This window comes from Eulemur rufifrons, chromosome 7 (genome assembly GCF_041146395.1).
Source record: "Eulemur rufifrons isolate Redbay chromosome 7, OSU_ERuf_1, whole genome shotgun sequence".
NCBI classification, from domain to species: domain Eukaryota; kingdom Metazoa; phylum Chordata; class Mammalia; order Primates; family Lemuridae; genus Eulemur; species Eulemur rufifrons.
The window spans coordinates 133,002,681-133,024,874 of NC_090989.1; positions in this window are offsets into that span (position 1 = coordinate 133,002,681).

Below are 22,194 nucleotides of genomic sequence, written 5' to 3' on the forward strand. Positions count from 1 at the left end.
AAAAAGTACTTCTAAAAGGCTCTGAATGTCCCTTTTCAAACGAATTATATCATAATACAGCAAAGTAGGGAAACCAGTCATGCTCTGTGAATTTCCTAGGTAAACTTGTCCAGACATTATGCTTGCTCATAGTTTTAACATTGGTGTTAAAGAATAGGGGAGCTGCGGGAAGCCTTTTCCTCTGTTTCTTGAAAGAGTTAAGAAAGTGTGACTTGGTATTAGTACAGTCCCCCATTTCTGCAGCAGTGGAAGCTATAAAAGGGATTGAAACATCTCCTTCCTTTGAAGCATGTGTCACCAGGCCTGACTGTGGACAGTGGACAGATTCTCCTGGGACTAACCATTATCTCTGAGCATCCAAAATGCTGCAGTATTTGAAAGAAAAATAGAATAATCCCAGGAGTAGAGGATTGAAAGGTAGTGTGGGCAATATTTGGACTGGGGGAAATTTTCATGAGAACTGTAAATGAAAGAGACACAAAGTGACAAGTCACTGACATCACAGTGATGGTCCTAATAGTCCACTTGTGTGTTCACCAAACACGTATATTGAGTGATTCTTAAGGGAGTAAACAGTGTAATATGGGAAAGCTGGAAAAGAATGAAAGTTAGATGCCTGGTACCCAGGCATTCAGGAGACATTTGCTGTATTGAATTCAAGTGAGCGCCTTGCCTTTGAGTTGCTTTGCAATATAGCTAGAGTGGTGAACCAAGGTGAAATGGAAAAGCTCTTAAAATCACAGCTAAAGAAATTTATAAGCAAGAGCAAATAAACATAGGGTAAATTTACCACAGCAATATCTCAAGTCACCATAACCTTACTACCTATGACCCTTAATTACCCCAGAAATTTTAAAGAAAGAACAAAAACATCAGAAAATAAGCCGACATCAGTGCCTATTCAGAATCTAATATTCTGCCTTCTCTAATTGCATCAAAAATAGTATACGGTGAAAAATATAGTCAGAATGATCAATTTTAAATGCTGAAATGGCTCAAATAATGAATAAAATGTGTCTGCCCATTAGACTTTTTGGCAAGGTAAAAAAAACTTAAAAAGAATTGAAACAAAACGAAGCTTTTGTAACCAGAAAAATTTAATGAAGCAGAATGACTAAATGTCTACACATTCTGGTTAATTGAAACTGCTTTATATCTGGGTACCAGTGGGAACTTAGAGTAATCATATCACAGGAATTTGTAAACCTTCTGGATTTGCAGGAGGTTATGAAGATTACCAAGGTCTGACTTTTATAACACAGTAAACCATCCCTCTAAAACCCAGCCTTCCAAGTGATACAGCTCTCTACCAAGCTCCTCAGGGTCTCTGAGAATTTCCATTTGAACCAAGCAGTTAGCAATTGAGTGCTTTGGGAAATTTCCACTTAGGGGTTTTGATATCTGATTTCTTCCCTCCAGTGCATCCTCTGGGGTACTCTCAAGTGTGCTTAGGGTTATTTGAGCCATCTCCTTGGACTTATCTCCCTATTCTATCTGTCTCAGCCACAAAGCTGCCTTGGCAGGTAGTTTGGTAACACAGGGTTAGGGTTGCAGCAGCAAGGGAATAGCCCATCCTAGAGTCTATAGAAAACTCTGGGTGGTCACCAATAGAGCAGCCTCCATCCTCTCCTTAGCACTGTATGCACACCTATTGCAAGCAGGCAGCTCAAATGCAATCAGTCAGGAGCCTTTGGAAAGGGCTGGAAGGCTGGAATAATTCTCTTTCTGATCCCAGATTGAAATCAGAAACCCAGAGAAACTCTGGAGTGATTTTCAACTCTCCAACTCCTTGAACTTAAAAGCAAATATAAAAGAATTTAAAAAGTAAATATAAGCAAGTAAAGAAAATGAAGGAAAGAAGGAAGGGAGGGGGAAAGCAGGGGAGAGGAGGGAAGAAAGGAAGAAATGAAGGAAAGAAGGAAGGAATAAGCTAAAAGAATTTATTCCCCAGGTTACAACTACAAAGCTAATTATGGAAGAAATAAAATCTAAAACTGATAACTAGGTATTGATTTCTTCCTAATGGGAGGAATCAATGTCTCTCTACCAGGAAACTATTCAGAGGACATTCTTAGCTATTTTTTTTTTAAACTTGTTATTAAAATAGTAAGATTATTACTATCATCAACATAATTTTGAAAATGATGGTGTAGTGAAGGAGCTATGTTAGGCAAACAACAGAATAATGTTGCTTCTAATTTTTACTATGGAAACTGTTAATGAATTATATGATATAGTATAACATTATATTTAAATCATACAGCTTGCTACAGTATTTTTTCCATGGGTGCAGATTGCCCACTGAGGCATATTCCTGAACTAGGAAGAGCATCTATTTTCAACTGAAGAAATTCTTTGTTGCTCTACATGTAAACTGAGTTATCCTGTCTGGATATTTGAATCTTTGAGTCGTTTCCAATCCTTCCTGTGTCTTGCACTATAGCAGTTACTATCAGGACACCACCCACATCCCCTCCGCTCCCCCATTTCTGAGCACTCCAATCAGTAAGCCCCTGTGACTCTTCTACTGAGGGTTTTCTCTGGCCACTGGAGTCCACCTAGTTCATGGATAGGGAAGACCAGAAATTCCTAGGAGGTGACACCTAAGACCCACCCTCAACTAAGACTGATGAAAGTTGGTGAAAAAAATAACTCAACTGCCTCATCCCTCAGTTGGGACAATGCTGAAGCTTGTTCTACACAGTTAATCAGAGTTCTCCAGAGGAACTTGTCCCCAGTTCTCCACCTGCTGGGATTACCTGCTATATAGACACTTGTCTCAGGGTATGTTTGGGGGAATGAGGCCCAAGATACCCATCAAAGGCCCTATTTTGCCCACTCTCTCATCTTTCTTCCTGCAACTCCCACGTCCAATCACTTAGGGAGCAACAAATCTCAGAAGAACTTCAGCCTAAGGCAGAAAGAGAGCATTTATCTGTCTTCTCTCTTTTGGCTTGTACTCACTATAGCCACTCCTGTACCCCACCCCCACCTCACTCCCTCCTTCACCCTAACCCAACTCTTAAACTCCTACCTGTAAGCTGCCACTCCTCCTGGAAACCATAACTACTGCTAATTCTTATTAAAGAAAAAAAAAGAAAGAAAGAAAAAAAGAAAAAAATGAAGCCATATTGATAAAATAACAGATGGAAAAGATAGGTACATATCAACTTCCTGCATGCAACTCTTCTCAATTCATTAAGACTAGAATTTCTGAAGAACACCCGGAAATCCAGACATTTCCTTTGATTGTTGCAGCTAAGATAAAAGTCAGCAGAGCAAGTCTCCGATTCTCTGCCTGCCACCCACTCTTCCCCTACTCCAAGATAATAAATTGTTTTAAATAGTTTGAAAGTACCATTGCTTTAGTTCTTATGATATATTGCTTCTGTGATTGCTTTCTATTTTTACCTCAAGTCCAACAGTTTCTGGAACTGTTGATATGTAAAGCTTAAACCAACTGCAAAAATTCTGAACAAAACTGACAGCTCTCTCTGTGTTCTCTTATTAGGAAAGTCTTTAAGGCAAAGAACTGGGTAAGAAGAGTGCAGTATTCATTTCTGAGCAGATACATACTTTGTCCTATGAATAAGAGCTATTTTCCCCCTGATTTGCCCTACATGTTATTTCTATTCTGTGATGAACATTATTTAAACTTTTTGTTCAGTGGGCCATGGCTTTGCTTTTACTGTCTTACTCCATCGTTTGAGTCCCCAACATGTGTACTTTTGGACAGACGATGAGTTTGAAGAATTTCCCAAGTTGAGGTTCCAGAATGCTTGCATTAGCACCACATGGGACAATGATTAGATAGGCAGATTCATCAGGCCACCCTTCACTGACTCAATGCAATTTTGAGGAACATCTTAGTGATTCTTATATGCAGATAAATGTAAAAACTACAGGTTTAGGTATGCAAATATGGCAAGAGGTTTAGACTGTGAAGCTCAAGCCTAAGTCTTCCTTCTCTCTCCCAGGACTCCATTCATAGCATTGACCTCATTAGTTGGCTAAGCTTATAAACTTTTACACCAATGCTGATTTCTAGGAGTGACAAAGACTCATGCTAATCCCTTCTGTAGGAAAATGAGAAAAAAAAAAAAACACAAAGAAAAGATTGTTTACAAAGAGTAAAATGCACCTACATTTTCTAAAGGAAAAAATATGACATGTGTAAGCATAACACTTTAGAGGGCAGGCGTAGGGCTCATATTTTCACTATTTTGATGGACTTTTCCTCTGGGAGCAAATCTTTGAGGAAAAAAGTTCCAGTTTTCTGACTTAGATGATAGAGAAAAGTCATAAAGATTAATGTAGACTTATATTGGGAAAAATGTTGTTTTCACTATTTTTTTCTAAAATCAGTGATCATGTATTTTTGGTGTTATTTTCAGTTCAAGTCTCATGTGGTCTAAGCAAACATTCTTGATTTTCCTAATCTGTCAAGATGCTATTAGTAAATTCAATCTCTTTAGAAATAATCATTGTTTCCTGGCCCTGGGTTTGGAAGGATTTCCAAAGATGACAGAAAGTTGGATCAAAATCACACTTGGCATTGTCAAGACAGGATTCATTGTAGACATATAGAATATAGCTCAGTTCCAGCAGGAGAGGGATTTGTCTTTAGAATCCCACAGTGAGTGTGTTTGTGGATGTCAGTAAAGCATTGTGAGAAAATATATGTGTAACTCTGTTGTGTAAACAAACACATTCTTCCTGAGTAGAGAACAGGTTGTGGGATCACTTGATCTGTATAAGAACAAAATAACACTAATGTCTTCTTAACACTCTCAGTTTTCAGAGCAATGTGCAAAATACACGTCTTTTGATGAAGAATGTCACATCTGCTACTGATGAGAGATAGCAGCACTTGACGTTTTCCCATAACGTGTTTGTATTGTTCTTTGATTATAACATGTCCCTACCTCCATTTACAAAAATGCTATTGTTTGTGGCTCAGTATTAGTGACTAAATGAAAGCCTTTATATTAGAAAGGTGTTTACTATAAGAGTTAAATAGAAATGTGATTGATAAAAGGAATATGGGCTCTTGTCCCCTGAATGGGGACATTAAGAGTCATTAAATATGAATTATCTAGTTTTGAATTAAAAATGTAATTTATTATATCTCAAAGAAGAAGCAGTACAATTAATCAATGTATGCACCTAAATTGCCAACACAGTTTTGCCATCTTGACAGTAGCCTGTTTATGCCAGCAGCAAAGAAGCCTGGAGAGCGAGTGGCGATGAAATTGTGAAAGGCATTTTCCACAGCTTGTTGAGAATTGAATATTTTTCCTTGCAAGAAGTGGTCCAAAGCCTGGAATAAGTGGTGGTCAGTTGGTGCAAGGTCTGATGAGTACAGTGGATGACAGAGGGTTTCCAAGTCCAGCCTCTGTAGTTTGAGCAGCGTTGTTTGTGCAATGTGGTCCAGCATTGTCTTGCAGGAGGATTGGCCAGTCTCTATTGACCAATCTTGGCTGCTTAATTGCAAGCGTCCTCATCATTTCATCCAGCTGGTTGCAGTAGACATCTGCTGTAATAGATCGACCAGATTTCATGAAGCTGTAGTGGATAATACCGGTGCTGGATCACCAAGCAGACACCATTACCTTTTTTTGATGAGTGGTCAATTTTGGACTGTGTTTCAGCACTTCATCTTTATCCAACCATTGTGCTGAATGCTTGCGCAATTATTAAAAAGAATCTGTTTTTCATCACACCTAACAATATGGTATAGAAATGGTTCACCTTTAGGTTTGACAGCAAGGAAAGGCAAACTTCAAGATGGTATCTCTTCTGACGCTTTTTTAATTCCTGCAGTACCCATCTATCCAGCTTCTTTACCTTGCCAACTTACTTCAAATGGTCCAATATTGTTGGAGTAGTAACGTCAAACATTGCTGCTAATTCCTGCATAGGTTGAGATGGATTTGCTTCCACTATAGCTTTCAGCTCATCATTACCCACCTTGGCCTCAAGTCGCCAATGTAGCTCATTTTCAAGATTAAAATCACCAGAACAGAACTTCTCAAACCATTGACGTACTGTGCATTCATTAGCCACATCCTTCCCAAACACTTGGTTGATATTTTGAGCTGTCTGTGCTGCATTGGTTCCACGACGACACTCATATTTGAAAATAACACGAATTTTTGACTTATCCATGGTTTCATAAAAATTGCTCGAAAAACAATTTGAAAGATAATCACAAGCCAAAATGTGCATTTGAAAGACTGAGGATGTACCTTCACAATTAAAATAAAACAAGAAGTGTCAAAGTGAAATGTTGGAAATATCAGCTGTCAAACTTAGTACTTAAGGAAATTGGACATTTCATACTTAATAACCTAACAAAGCACCACTGTTTTTCTAGCCTCATAAGTTATACATTCCCTATCCTATATGGCTCTTTACCTCTTTATAATTAGCCAAGAATTTTCTGAGTCAGAACATCTAGAAGTGCTTCTTTATCACTTCCCTGCCAGCAACATGAATGAATAATATTTTGTACAGCTTTTCTGTTTATGAATCATTGACCCAAGGAGCAAAAACTAATTCTACAGTTTTTAAATTATTTGAACCTTTCTTACTTTCCTTCTAATTAGTGTTCATTGTGTTTCAAAACCCATTTTTATGTACTTACTAATGGCAGAAGTATTAAATGAAACCATAGAAACCTCTGGAGGAGAAGTAGTTCTGTTTCTTTTTTAAAAACAAGTAATTCACTTAAGTTATTTTCCAGTCAAGTCAAAGGCTTTAACTGTAATGGTTGAAAAGGATCATTTAGTAACATTTTTTGAGCATTTTAATCTCTTTGAACTGCTACCTCTACATATAGTCAGCCAAATCCTTGAAAAGAATTATTCTAATCAATCAAAGTACTTTTTAACAGGTTTACAGGTCATATACATGCTTTAAATTTTGTGCTTTACTCAATAGATGGATTTCTGAAATGTTACATTAAAACCCCAAGCTGCTGTTTTTGAAAAGAAGCTTCCACTTTTCCATCACTGGTATACTTTAACTGATTGTTGCTGTTGTTTTAGCTTAGGTTTTTAAAATGTTGACTTTTAGATTTTATGCTTTAGTTTCATCCTAAACCTAACACTCAGTTTGATAATCTATAAATACCTTGCCACTCAAGATACGGTCTGAGGACCAGCAGCATGTGGGAGCTTGATAGGAACGCAGAATATTAGACCCCCAACCCAGACCTACTGAATCAGAATCTGCATTTTAAAAAGACTTCCTAGGTCATTCTTGTGCACATTAAGTTTGAGAAGTTCAATTCTGACCTAATCCTTCTACTTTATGTTAGCATTTCCAAATTGAATGAACTCAGTGACTTTAAATTAAGGTATCTTAAAAAAATAACACAATAAGCTGAAGATAGTGAATCTCCAAGGTAGAGGGAAACTTGATGATTGCTTCTACTTCTGAGCATCCTCCTGGCAGCTCAACTTGTGCTTAAAGTTTTTAAGTGCTATGATGTTTACATGGTGTAGCGCTCGCACTGTACTGGAACTGAAGACATGGTTAGGATGTGCAAGGTGAGGAATCTCACAGTCAAGAAGGAGAAACTCACAGGTAAATGTATAAATATAACACACCATTGAAAGTAGAGGTATAGAAGTAGGATAGAGGGAGTGATTAATTCTGTGGGTGGAAGGTGGGGCAGAGGACAGAACAGGAAGGCTTCCCAGAGAGGATGAGTCAATTTTAAGCATTTCACCCCATGGGCAAGTCAGAAGATGTTCCAGGCAGACAGGTATGAAGACAGACAGATAAGTATCTCCAAGGAAATTCACATGGTTTGGTTTTGCTGAACATGAAGTATATGTAGATGTAGCGGGTAGCATGTGGGAATGGATGAATGGAAGTGATGGGAAATGAGGCTGAATAATAGACATGGATGGCCTCATGTGCCAAGGAGCATGGCTTTTGTCAAAGGGGGCCTGAAGAATATTAAACAGAAGAAGGGCATGCCAGTTTTGTGTTTTTAAAGGCTATTTTGGATTCAGTGTGGACAATGGACTGGAGGCAGAAAGGGCAAGAGTAGAGTCCGGGAGACCACTATGGAGGTGGATGCAGTGGCCCAGGTAAGAGATAATGTCCACCAGCATGAAGTATTAACAGTAGGAATGGACAGCTCAGAATAAAATCCAAAAATAAAGAGGAAGAATTCTTTTTCTGATCAAATAAGTTGGCCCTTATGCCATCAGCCTCTCCTTCAAGACTTTGAGGACAATAGTTCTTTGCTGAGTCTTTGCCTATTCAGAGAAAATACCTCCAGGTCTTTGAATTACTGCTCACGTGACATGATTTGCATCCTTCTGCAAGCACTTTGATTTATTTATGTCCTTTTTATGATGGAGTGTCAAGAGTTGAAGAAAAGGTGAAGTTGAGTAAGGAAAAAGGACTAAAAATTACTGGGTATATAAATATGCCAGGTGACCCACAAACACTGGTTTATTTAGTTTCCACATCCATACAAAATAAGTGTTATTATCTCTTTTTACCAATGAACAAGGCTCTGATAAGGATCTCATTTTTTAATTACCAGCTATGAGCAGTAGAATCTGAATTGGCATGCAGAAATCTGTGTTTCATATATTAAACTACCTGCACTATGAGGATGTATACAACACCTTAAACTACCACTTCTCTATGGTTTGCTGCAATAACATTGACTGCTTTGGCAGTCAGACTTGCCTATTTAACATATTCCCAAGAACTAGAGAGTAGGTGGAGAAGAACCCTGAGCAGCCAGGTGGATGGCACAGAGTCCAAATTCTCTTTATATAAGAAAGTATATCCCCTGCAGAGCATGTTTACTTTGTTTGTACACAATTCTCCCAAGCTTGGCCATATGTTTTTGCAGCCCACAGATGATTAGAAACAGCAAATTAAGAATGAGTAGGAAGCAAGTGAAATCTAATAGCTGACAAGCTGACACGAAGGAAAGAGACAGAAAAATGTAGAGAGCCATAGATATAAAAAGCAACCTAGAGATTCAATGCAATTCCTATCAAAATACTAATGTCATTTTTCACTGAATTGACAATCCTGAAATTCATATGGAACCAAAAAATATCCCGAATAGCCAAAGCAATTTAAAGCAAAAAGAACAAAGCTGGAGGCATCACATTACCTGACTTCAAACTATACTGCAAGGCTAAAGAAACAAAAACAGCATGGTACTGGTGTAAAAATAGACACAGGGATCAATGGAACAGAATAGAGAACCCAGAAATATAGCCACATACCTACAATCAATTGATCTTTGATAAAGTCAACATAAACATACACTGGTGAAAGTTCACTTTATTTAATAAACAGTGCTGCGAAAATTAGATTGCCATATGCAGAAGAATGAAACTGGATCCGTACCTCTCACCATATGCCAAAATTAACTCAAGATGGATTAAAAACTTAAAGGTAAGATCTGAAACAATAAAAATAGTAGAAGAAAACCTAGGAAAAAGTCTTCTGGACATTGGCCAAGGCAAAGAATTCATGACAAAGACCTGAAAAGCAAATGCAACAAAAACAAACAATAGACAAGTGAGACTTTAAAAAGCTTCTGTATGGCAAAAGAAATAATCAACAAAGGGAACAGACAGCCTGCAGAATGGGAGAAAATATTTGCAAACTATGCATCTGACAAAGGACTAATACACAGAACCTGGAATTCAAACAACTCAACAATAAAGCTGCACAATAACATCATCAAAAAGTGGGCAAAGGACATAAACAGACATTTTTCAAAAGAAGACATACAAATAGCCAACAAACATGAAAGAATGCTCAACATCACTAATCACCAGAGAGAAATGAAAATTAAAACCACAATGAGATACCATCTTACACCAGTCAGAATGGCTATTAATAAAAAGTCAAAAAATAACAGATATTGGCAAGGATCTAGAGAAAAGGGAACAGTTACACACTGCTGGTGGGAAAGCAAATTAGTACAACCTCTATTGAAAATAGTATGGAGACTTCTCAAAGAACTAAAAATAGAACTAGCATTCAATCCAGCAGTCTCACTACTGGGTATCTACCAAAGGAAAAGAAATCATTATATTATATCAAAAACATACCTACACTCATACATTTATCACATCACTATTCACAATAGCAAAGATATAGAATCAACCTAAGTGTCCATCAATGAATTATTGGATAAAGAAAATGTGGTGTGTGTGTGTGTGTGTGTATACACACACATGATGGAATACTATTTAGCCATAAAAAAGAATAAAATCATGTCTCTTGGGGTTCATAGGGAGGCATGTTTCTGTCCTCTATCTGTTAACTTCCTTTAATGTTCCTGGCAGCTGAGTGGATAAGAAAGAGAAAAGGGAAAAAAGGGAGGAGTCAATAAGTATAGAGTCTTGAGCTTAACGACTTGGAAAATTGAGATACCATTAGTAGAAAACCAAAAAATTAAGAAAAGGAGATTGAAGGGGAAGGGAGTTCCATTTTAGACATGTTGAGTTTGACTCCTAAATGGCAATGTTCGATAGATAGTAAGCAACTTGGAGACTGGAACATGTTGGAGTTTAAACCTAGAGAGAGAGAGAGATTTGAAGATCATCCTTGTAAAGATAATATCTGAAGCCTTGATAAGAGAGGCTATATGCAGGTTGAGCTTAGGGAGAGAAGGTAGCCAGTTCAGACCTAAAGATGATGAAGTTTCATCCAGATTCCAAGAGAATGCAACATATTCTCCAAAACTGTTTGGTACCTATGTGACCCAAAATATTTCTACCACTGGACTGCCACATTATCTGAAGTTTCCATCAATTTCATTTGTTAGGGCTCCCCCAATGAAGAGGTGTGCATGATGCCACCTAAGAGGGGGTCACATATTAGTTGGCTGATATATCTTAAAGAACACATTTACCTGATTGATAACTCATTGCTACCCACTGTCTCCCTAGCCAGAATCACAGGAGAACGGGACCTGAGGTTTGATGCCCATGAGGAACTAGAAGTGATGTCTGGATCAATTGGGAGAAAACAGGCTTGAGCAGCCAGGGATTGGGTGGTTAGGGTAAAGGAGTGTTTGTAAAACATGACAGGGAGACTCCAAAATTTGTTTCAGGGAAATAGTGTATATTCAAAATGAGTTTATTATTTTATTGAGTAATCCTCATCTAGCCAATGATTTTTATGAAAATTTTATGTATTCTAGTTAAAATCACTTTAGTTTTACTTTTTCTCTCTCTTTTTAAAATGGTATTATATATTCTATAATATTATATATTTATTACCTATAGTCAAAGGTGTGGAAACAGTTATTTTATAATAAACCATGAAGAAATGATACAATGGAAGCTTGTTTTAAAGAATATCTATAAATCTTTTTGCATTTTCTTATTCCAAAAATGTATTTTTTATTTAAAACTGGTATGTTTTATTTAATATTTTATTTAAAACTTTATATTAGATATAATAATCAGATCTGAAAATCTTCTTTGTTCAGACCTGTTATACCTTTTAAGAAGAACATATTCAGTAGCATAATTTCTACTGGAAACTTTTTAGCATTACACAAGCTCTATAAGTTGGTAATGTTTGGTAACTTTTGACATTGCCTGAAATTGCAAAGATGAAAATCAGAATTCCAAGGATTCTTTACGAGGGTGTGGGTGTATACCAGAACTCATGATAATGTACCACAAACTGGGCTTTAAATAGACAGGTTTCTAATTTTCCAAAGTTAATCATTCCCAAATACCATAGTCAGGGTTAAAAATACATTAGTAAGGGCTGGGTTATTCAACATAGTCAACCTAAACTCTTAGCTAGCTTGAAAAATCATTATGTAATAATTAATATTCACAAAGATGATTCTCAGGATAAAAGTCTTAGCTACCATTTCTATTATTAATCTATCCACTATATGGTAGAAGCTTTAAAAGAATTTCTACTGTAGTGTATTATCTCATTTAAGTAACAGAAGGTTTCTGTGATAATAGGTCATATTATCTCCATGTTATAGATGCAACAAATGACGTTGCATCTATACGTTCAACGTTGTAGAAGTTGAAAGTATCATGTTCTCCTAAGTCCCAGAAACACTTAAGTTTCAAAATTTTGTCATTTACTCATTTTTGGAAAGCTGATAATCCATATTTGATAAAATAGAGTACTTCATTTCTAAGCATTAGATAAGAATATTTGTATTTTTGTATACTGGTTGCCATTTCTATAATGTAATGCCACCATGGTCAATAGATTACATACTGCAAGTTATTTTTTCCAGGTTAATGATGGTGTTGGGTGCAATTGCCCATCCATTGTCTAACCATCTATTGTCTAGAGTTCGCTAGTGACCAATAGGCTTCTTAAGATGGAAGTCCCAAGCTGATATTGGAGCTGGTGGCCATGGCTTAGAGCAAAGTGAAATAATTACCTGATTGATTCCAGAATCTAACACACACATACATATTAATGAAAATATTTAGAGTTTATATATAACACAGAATTGGAATATATTTAGGAAGTAAAATCAGTAGAATCAAACATCTGCTTCTTGAGATTGCATTTCCTAAATATCCCAGACCCTTCTACTTCTCTCTGTTTCCACAGCTGCCATTCTGGTCCATTCATCATCATCTCCCTCCTGGATTAACAGCATCCTAACTGGCCTCCTCCTTTCTAGCCTTGTCTTCATTCCTCCAGTCCATTCTCCCCAGTGCAATGAGAGTGCTCTTAAAATGCAAATATTATCATGTCATTTCTCTGATTAACATCCTTCACAGGCTGCCCACAAAGGGCCTACCAGCTTTAACCCCTGCCTATCTCTCCAGTTTGCCTCATCTTTGAGCTTTCTTTGCTTTAATTTCTTGACTCAAGCCACACTTGCTTTCTCTCATTTACTAAGCTCCATTCAGCTTCAGGATCTTGGAGCAAGCTATTGCCTTAGCTGGAACACTTCCCTTCTCCCTCCTACCTGGTCAACAACTATGGATTCTTCAGGACTCAGCCTAAATGTCAGTTTACAGAAAACTTCCATGTTTCCCAAAGAAGGCCATGCCCTCCAGCCCTCCAATCATACGCTCTTACAGCACCCTGTCTCTTTCACAGCATTCTCCATAACTGTAGAGTTAAACAATGACTTGTTATTATTTATTAAAGACTGTCTCCTAATGTAGTTGTTAGGGGCATGAGAATAGTCTCTGGGTCTTTCTTACTCACCATTGTTTCCTCACCCCCTTGGCCTAGGGCCTGACTTTATAAGCAGGTAATACATTTTAAAAATTTGCTATGTTTAAAATATTGAGATATTTACTCTTTAGTTATATAAGATGAATGCTGGTTTATGTCTTAGAAATAGCTGCAAGCTCTTGTGAGATTAAATATTTTAATATCAAGAATTTGGCCATGTGAACTCAGAAACTCATCACTAAGGCTAACAGGCGATTGTCAGCTTGACTCCTGTTACCCTATGTTTGATTATCCGTTAATAATCTCACTTGTTGATAGTTAAATAATGGAGCTAAAAGGTCTTAGAAATGGAAGATATTGAATAAAATCAGGAAAATGGCAGCCGAAGTCATGACTATAAGATGGAGATAGTATAAAACACTGAGAGATGGTATCAGGTACTGGCTTAAAAGGAAAAAATTACATGGATAAAGATGTAAGGGAGAAAGATGGTTTTGAAAAGAAGTTTAACATTTTGGGCTGGATGATAAAATTAAAAATATTTTTAAAAGTCCATTGAATAGACTCCAAGGTTAGGGATGAGTCAGCAAGTTTAGGCTGAAACAGGTTACTGAGAAAATTCAGCATTTTTTCTTTCTTCTTTTTCTTTTTTTTCCTTCCTTCCTTTCTGTCACAATTAATATACTACTCATGAGAATGGAATTGTTTTACGATCACCAGGACAAAGGTCAAGGCATGGGCAATGTTTGTAGAGAAACAAGGATTTCGATTAGGTAATTTGCTGGTAACACCTTCAGTAAATAAATGCAAGAATAAAATGGAGTGTTTATCATTACAGTGAGTTTTTAATCAAATCCGTTCACTAAAAAAGCTGTAAAATAATTTGCAAAGTGCTTTGCGATAATGAAAGACTGTATAAACACAGTCTTATCCTAGCAACTGAAATTATAAAATTATTTGTTTTAGGAAATTCAAACTCTGGCATTTTATTTCCCCCGAGTGGTGAGAATAAATTGGTTTATGACACTGAGTGTTTCTTCACTTGAATTAAATGATTCTATATTTATATATACTGATTAACTGTTGCTGCAAGCAATAACTTCATTTTAGCTTTTGCATTTCATTTAAAAAATTTCAAGATTCAAAAAAATTGTATTTTGTGAATCACATCTGGTATGCAGGACATGGGTGGACTTTATGCCTTTGCTCTTGGAATTAGGCCTCTGCAAAAGCACATGCAGAAACTCAATATTCCTGAAGATAGAAACTGTGCTTTTGTTTTTTCCCCAAGGGTGTTAAAAAGAAAGAGCTATCCACTTGGCAAAATAGGGGAGGGAGAGGGAGAAAGGGAGACAGATTAAAGCCTTTAAAACCTGATATTCTAAATTTGTGGTAGGTTCTAACAAGTGATTCAATTTTAATTTCTTTCTATAATTAGAGGAAGAGCATCTTTACCAAAACTCACAATTCAGTTCCTTTCGTGTAATTTATTTACTAGGGGCAACTTACTGAACTGGAGGTTCCTAAGGTTCAGAGAAACCACAAACTCAGGCTGACATTTTGTCTATGAGTTACTCCACTAAAAGCCCATGGATAACCTGCCTCAAGTCCATGATAAGTTTATCTGCTGATTTATAATATGACAGCATCAAACTTCTATTTGATGTGTAACATGGTGGCTCCAACTATTTGTAGCATAATCCACAGAATAAGAAATCCATCTATGTTCAAACTGCTTGAGGTTTTAAATTGGCCACCATGGTGTGTTAAGAAGATCCCATATTTAGCAAAGGAATATGCCCCATGACCTCCATGAGAGGAAAGTATCCATAGAGATTTAATCCTATCTATTGTTCTTTGATCAGAAATACATCATCAAGTCTCAGTTTCCTGATGTAATTTTAAGGGAATTAAATTGGAATAACCAGAAATTACGTTATTAATTATATTCAGTGTGGATTGAAATTACCACTTAATATGATCCTGGTAGCAGAACATGTGGATGGGATTAGCTACTCACAACTTCATTGGTTGCTAGGCCCTGGTAGATTATAGATGAGCTGATTAAGTAACAACAACAACAACACACACACACACACTTTTTTTCCTCCTAAAAATCTCAAGTTAACAGTGGATTTAAAGACTGGCATTTGCTCTTGCTCTGTGCTGGTGCTGAGAGGTCGTACAACCTAATGTGTTTAATAAATATATTGGTACCAGTTTTCCACTCTTGTGGAGTCCGAGTCAATTGAGCTAGAACAGCACCTAGACATTCCCATTTTTTAAAAGGTTACCGGGTAGTTGTAATGGGAGCCCAAGGTTGAAAAACACATATAAGTGCTATTTTATTTGGTCCTCTTGATAACATTAATAAATAGGCTTTACCATTATAATTTTGCATATCAAGAAACTGACACTCAGTTTAAGGCTAAGATTTGAACCCATGTCTTTCAGATTTTTTAAGTCTGTGATTTTCCCATCAATTCATATTTTTTAAGACTTCTAGTGAGATTAGGGAATTTCTGTGGAAAGATACATATAACCATTGAGAGAGAAAAGGAAGAGAAAATTCAATTATAGCAGTTAGACTAAAAATAGAAGATTTATTTAAGCTTTGGAGTGAAAAAAGTCATAGCAAATTCACTGAAGTTTCACAGGTTTGCCAAAATAGAGAGCTTAATGAATCTTACCTGGTTACATAATTGTCACATTGAAAAAGCTGGCACTAAAGTATCAAGCACCGCCCAGCCCCCCTACACAATATGTGAACTTTGAAAATGGGGCACAAAAAGATGACGTTTCAGAGGGTTATGTTCCACATGCATTTTAACATTATAGAAAACGAGATTTTCAAATCATTTTTCTCTGACATTTAATCTCTTTCATAAATAATGGACACTATTAACTGTTATGTATCTATCGTTACTATCATTTATGTATCAGAGGATAAGAAGAGGGTATGGCTGAATAGACAAAATATCATCGTGGGCATCTTCTCCCCACTGTACCCTCAAAACACAGGTAATTAACCAAATTGCAAATCTAAATCTGAGCTTTAGGTAGATCACTTTTATCTAAGATCAAGTACTACTGGCCTTCCCCTCCTCCCATATTCCTTTGCTCTCTTTGGCAGCCCCACCAGCAACAGATGTAGTATGAATGCGTAAGACGCTTAATCAAGTCCTTGTGGTTATTGTGGCTGTCACCTCAAATTTGGGATTCAGAAACATGACTTTATTAACTCATCCACAAATGATCAGGTTGTTGAGGGGGAGGAATAATTTGTATTGACAAAACTTACAAGAGATCAATTTACAAATCACGATGCCAACTTGTTAAACTACAATGGAAAAAATTTCTGGCCCCAGAACAGTTTGCTCACTAGAGTCATATTGTTTTTTGTTGTTTGTTTACTCTATCAATAGCAAAGTATTAAATGCCTATTTCTTGTCAGACACTTTCCCATTGGGCCTTCACAGGGTAACTGATTATAAACCAGAAATGGTTTTGGTTCATTGGTTTCAAAGACTAGAAACTCACTCAGGCTTGTTTGAGTTAAAGGGGGTTTATGGAAAAATAATGGACACCTGCAGAAATAAAGTATAAGAAGTACAGCCAGGCCGCGAGGATAGTGGGAAGTAGTTGAGCGTCTCTGCCATCTTTCTCTCCTGCTCTTGTGTTCTCAGACCAAGTGATCTCTGTGTCTACAGCTCTCTGCACATCTGCTCCACTCCAATCAGGCTTGCTGTGCGAGCACACAGCCTAATGTGTCTGTCAGCCCAACAGGGCCACTGACGCAGAGTGTGTGCACCCCCACAGCCCCACAGCGGGCCACGGTGCCTGTGCCTGCTCAATCTGCTCAGTCTCTAGGCTTCTTCCTGCAAATATATCCTCTTGAAAGGAGTCTGATTGGCTTAAGTTAGACTATAGATATTTCCCCAGGTCATGTGTCTAAGTGTGGCCCACTCACAAGTTATACACCTCGCACCTGGGCCTACTCCCTCTCCAAGGGCTGGGAATTCAATCTCAGTGGAGGGAATGTGGGTGGGAGAACATCTAACATATTGGTGAATATGAGGCATTCCTTAGGCATTCTCCTGCATGAAGACTGTAGGACTTGCTGAGGCAATGAAAGAGGGTGTCCTTTCTATATGTCATAGTGCCATGGAAGAAAATGTCTGGGAGGCAGGGCCAGGTGAAAAGGAGTAGCATCCTAAAGATTTCCATGCCTCGGGGGTACTCAGCTACTGTGAAGCATTATCATTCAAAAGGTTTTTTTCAGCTGGCTGCCCCTTCCCTGATCTAGAAAGCAAGCTTTGTAGGGCCCCTGCAGTGTGTTTGAGACACAGGCAGAACAAAACCAGGAAAGAAAGGGGCTGAAACCCACAGAAAAGAAGGCTTTTTGGAAAGGAGCTTGGACACTGGTGGAGTGAGTTGAACAGTGGCCCCAGCAAGACATGTCTAAGTCCTGAGCTCTAGTACCTGTGAACTGACCTTATTTGGAACTAGGGCCTTGGCAGATGTAATGGGTAAGGATTTAAAGATGAGATCATCCTGGATTAGGGTGGGCCCTACATCCAGTGACCACAGATGTCCTTTAAGAGATAGGAAAGGAGAAGCTACGAAGAGACACATGGAAGAAGACCACATCAGGGTGAGGTGGAGACTGGAGTTACGCTGCCACAAACCAAGGAACGCCAGCAGCCCCCAGAAGCTGAAAGAAGCAGGGAAGATTCGCCCCTAGAGGCTTTGAAGGGAGCGTGACCCTACAGACACTTGGATTTCAGACTGCTGGCCAGCAGCACTGTGAGAAAATACATTTCTGTTATTTTAAGCCGGCAAGTTTGTGGCAATTAGTTATGGCAGCTCTAGAAAGCTAATACATTGGGCTTGGGACAGGCAGAGCTCTTCTAGGAAACTGAGTCTGAGGTGAAGAAGGTGAAAATAGGCACCTCAGGGCTTCCTCAGCTTTCTCCAGTCACAGCTCTCAGACCATGAGCATAGGGTGTGGGGCACCGAGCATGGCAATAAAGTGGGAGTAGGGGTCCAGTCTCAGAGAGATGTCAACTCTAAGCCGGACTAGACGGTAGGATCTTTGCCTGCTCTGTTTTGAGATAAAAATGCTGCATCCATGAAATTATGAAAAGATGATCCAGGTTCAAACCTCATTTGGCTGACTCCCTGCATACTATAGTGTATGTTCCTTACTCTCTGAGGACCTCAGTGACACCAACCACTTATTTAAAAAATTGCACACGATGACCTCTAAGAGGCCTTGTGCTTGGAACCTTCTGGTCCATAAACCTGTGTGGTTAGAGTAGAGGGAAGTCAGGCCTGGGTCTGCATCTGCAAGACTTTGCCTGTGGACTGGCTCCCTCGGTTGGAAGTGCCAGCTTGATGGAGGTATCGCCCCTCCCCACCACTGTCCTGGGGTGACTCCTTAGATATGATCCTCCCTGTGTCTCAGCTACTACCTTGGACCAACAGTTGCTGTGGGAGGATTTGGCCCTGGAGTCCCTACTGACAGTCAATGTTCCTGCAATGTCTCTTGGGGACACATTTATTACTCCAGACATAGCATACAATTCCCATAGAGCTTGCTGGATGTCTCATAAGGCAGGTCCTCTTCAGGCCTCAGGCCAGTGTTGGAATACTCCAGGTGACTTTGGTGGTTTCTGGGAGTCAGATGCAAGCATCCTCCCTGGGATTCTTTTCTGAGGGCACAGCCTAGAACTGCATTCTTCAGTGTGGTAGCCACTAGTCAAATGTGACTTCTTAAATTAAAACTAAATTAAAAAATAATTCAGTCCCTCAGTTTCACTAGTCACATGTCACATGCTCAATAGTTACACATGGCTATTGGACATTTTAATCAGAGAACATTTCCATCACCACAGAAAGTTCTGTCAGACAGCACTGCTCTAGAGCAGTGCTTCAAAGTTATCTGAGCATCTTGTTAAAGTAGAATCTGATTCAATTGATCTGTGTTGGGGCCTGAGATTCTGCAATGCTAGTAAGCTCCCAAGTATGTCGATGCTGGGGTTTCATGAACCACACTTTGAGAGGCAAGGATACAGGAAACTACTACATGGTAATTAGGGCCACTGTGTGAACTATGTATTGAATGAGTAGCATATCTCACACTCAAGAAGTAGAAAAGAGACTGGGGTAGCTTGGTTGGAGTAGAGGCTTCAAGAAAGAGAAAAATGAAAAGTCACTTGGTTCAGCAAGTGAGGCCCTAAATGTCAGCCCAAGGGGAACAATCTCTCCAATAGAGCAAGGCCTTCCAGCTAAGGTGAGGGCTACAATAGTGCAGGGCTTGGCCCACTTTTTCTCATAAAGGAGAGATAGTATCTACTTTAGGCTTTGCGGGCCACACAGTCTCTGTTGCAATTGCTCAAGTGTGCTGTCATAGCGTGAAAGCAGCTATAGATCATGTGAAGAAATGAGTGTGTCTGTGGTCCAATACAATTTCATTTACAAAAACAGGCAACATGTTGGCTTTGGCCCATGGGGCATAGTTGCTGACCCCTGCACTGGCAGGTCACAGTGGGTGGGGGAGTTTGGAGTGAAGTTACAGTTTGTCAGTTAGGAATTCTATATAGCTCAGAGCCTGTCTTAGCTATTCTCATTATTAGCTATTACTAATAAAATAACAGTAAATGTCAATTACTAGTATAATTGGTTTAATTTGAGATTCAAATTAAACAATTTTCTGACAAATACAATTTATAATTACATTTCAGTAATATTAAAGTTGAACTATGATATGTAGAAATTACAAGCTGCCCCAGAAACACAAAGTGAAACAAAGTCTAGACAATCAATTTAAAAGCAAAGTCCACTATCAGGCACCTTCTATTATCATGTTAAAGCAGAAAATAATTATCTAAATTCCAGATTGTAGCATTCCCTTATTTACCATTAGGGGAAACAACCAGAAAGAGTCACTGGTCCAATGTCCACAGTTTAATGAATGACCAATTTAGGATAAAGTCAGGGCTCCTGTTTCCTAAGCAGCATTTCACCCTTCCCCGATGCTGCCTTTGCAGAGCAGACAAGGCACTGCTCCAGTTCTGTTCCAGTGCAGGGGCCCTGCTCAGAGAAATGGTACCGAACTGCGGCTGTAAACCCGACCACAGATATTACAGACATTCACTGAACATTTTATAAATCATTTCCTTGTTTGCTTAGACTTTTGGGAGAAAGATCTAGATGATAAACATCTCTCTAAAGAGCTATCCAAGAAATTTTAAATGAAGTCTTTAGTCATTCGGCAAAAATTTCTGTGTGATAAGCCAAAAACAAATAATCAAGATAATTTCATTTGTAATTGTTTTTCTTTTTTAAGAATAAACAATTCCATGCAACAGCTCTGTTGGAGGAAGCACTGATCAATGTGTTAAAAGATCTTAGGTCCATTGAGGTTTCTGATGATTTAATTTTCTGAGACCTGAATTCCAGATCACCCTTCTCCTCCCTAATCCTCTCCCTCCTCCCCTTCCGCCTGATTCTCCAAAATTTCTTCATTGTTAACACGTTATCTCTCAAAGACTTGGCTTTCTTCATACAGTGCAGTTGGCAGTCATTCAGCCAAGCCCCAGGTCACCATGAGCTTCAGAGCAGGTCCTTTCACAGGATCATGAAGGGACTGGGGTTAAAGGTAAAGGGCCACAACCCATGACAACTCTGTGGGGCACGAATAATCCTATTTTATGGATGAGGACACTGAGGCTCAGAGAGTGGCAGCAACATGCCCAAGATCATTTGGAAGGTGTAAGACCATCTCCACCCACATCTTCTATCTCTCAGTCCAGGGTTCTTGACTGTTGTGGCAGCCCTGTCATTTTCCAGGTGTCTGGCAGGACCTTGGATGGGGCCAGGGCCCCATGATGATGGAGACAGACTGTCCCAACAGCCTCGTGTGATGGTAGGATTCAGGGTCAAAATTACTTTGGTTGGCATAAATGAAGCAATATTTCTTGAACTTTAGTTTGCGAACTGATACCCTTTATATAAATAAACAAGAATCTATTATGTGAGAATGTTTTTTTAGTGCAAATGGAAATGTCTTTATCTCAATGAGTGACACAATGTAGTCAGCTAATAGGCCAAACTAGAGTTCTCTTTTAATCTGCCCATTACAACGAACCATTTAATTTTAAAACAGTGTTTATTGTTTGGTTTTTTTAAATCATAAAAGTAATAAATCTTCATTACAACAAGTAAAACACTACAAAGATGTAGGAAAAGAAAATTAAACTTTTGCTCTTTTGTTTCAATTTCTTCCCCTGACCCTGAGATAATTAATTTAACATTTTTGTGTGAATCCCCCAAAACATATATATGTGTAGATAGGGTTTTTTCTTTTCTTTTCCTTTCTTTCTTAAAAAATATGATTATACTGTAAATATAGTTTTAAAAACCCTAAAACTTGCTTTTTGTAAATCTTTGTGAAAAACTGCCTCTCATAGTTCTTTTAATTTCCCCAATTAGAGTGAGACTGGGCACATTTTCACATGTTTAGTCATTATTTGTATTGCATATCCTTTTCTCATTTTTGTATTTTACTTACCAATATGTTGCAGCTTTTAATACATCAGAGATATTAACCATGTGGGTGGAAAATAATTTCTCCCAGTCTAGCATTTGTTTTTAATTTTGTTTATGGCATCTTTGCTATACAGTTTTTCATTTTGATGTACATTAGTCAGCTTTTTCATTTGTGATGTCTGTTTTTTTATTGTGTGTGTTACGAAGACCTTCCTAACCTACCCTTATATTATGTACATAGTCACCTATACTTTCTTCTTATAGTGTTATATTGAAAATATTATCCATCCATTTCTGTTTACATAAGGTGTTAGAAAAGAGTCTACTTTTATTTCTTCCACATGGATAGGCAGTTGGCTTAACTGAATTAACTAAAATGTCCCTCCTTGCCTAGTGAACTGGAGTCGTCATTTTATCATACATTAAATCCCCATATATTAATATTATAGGATACATTTT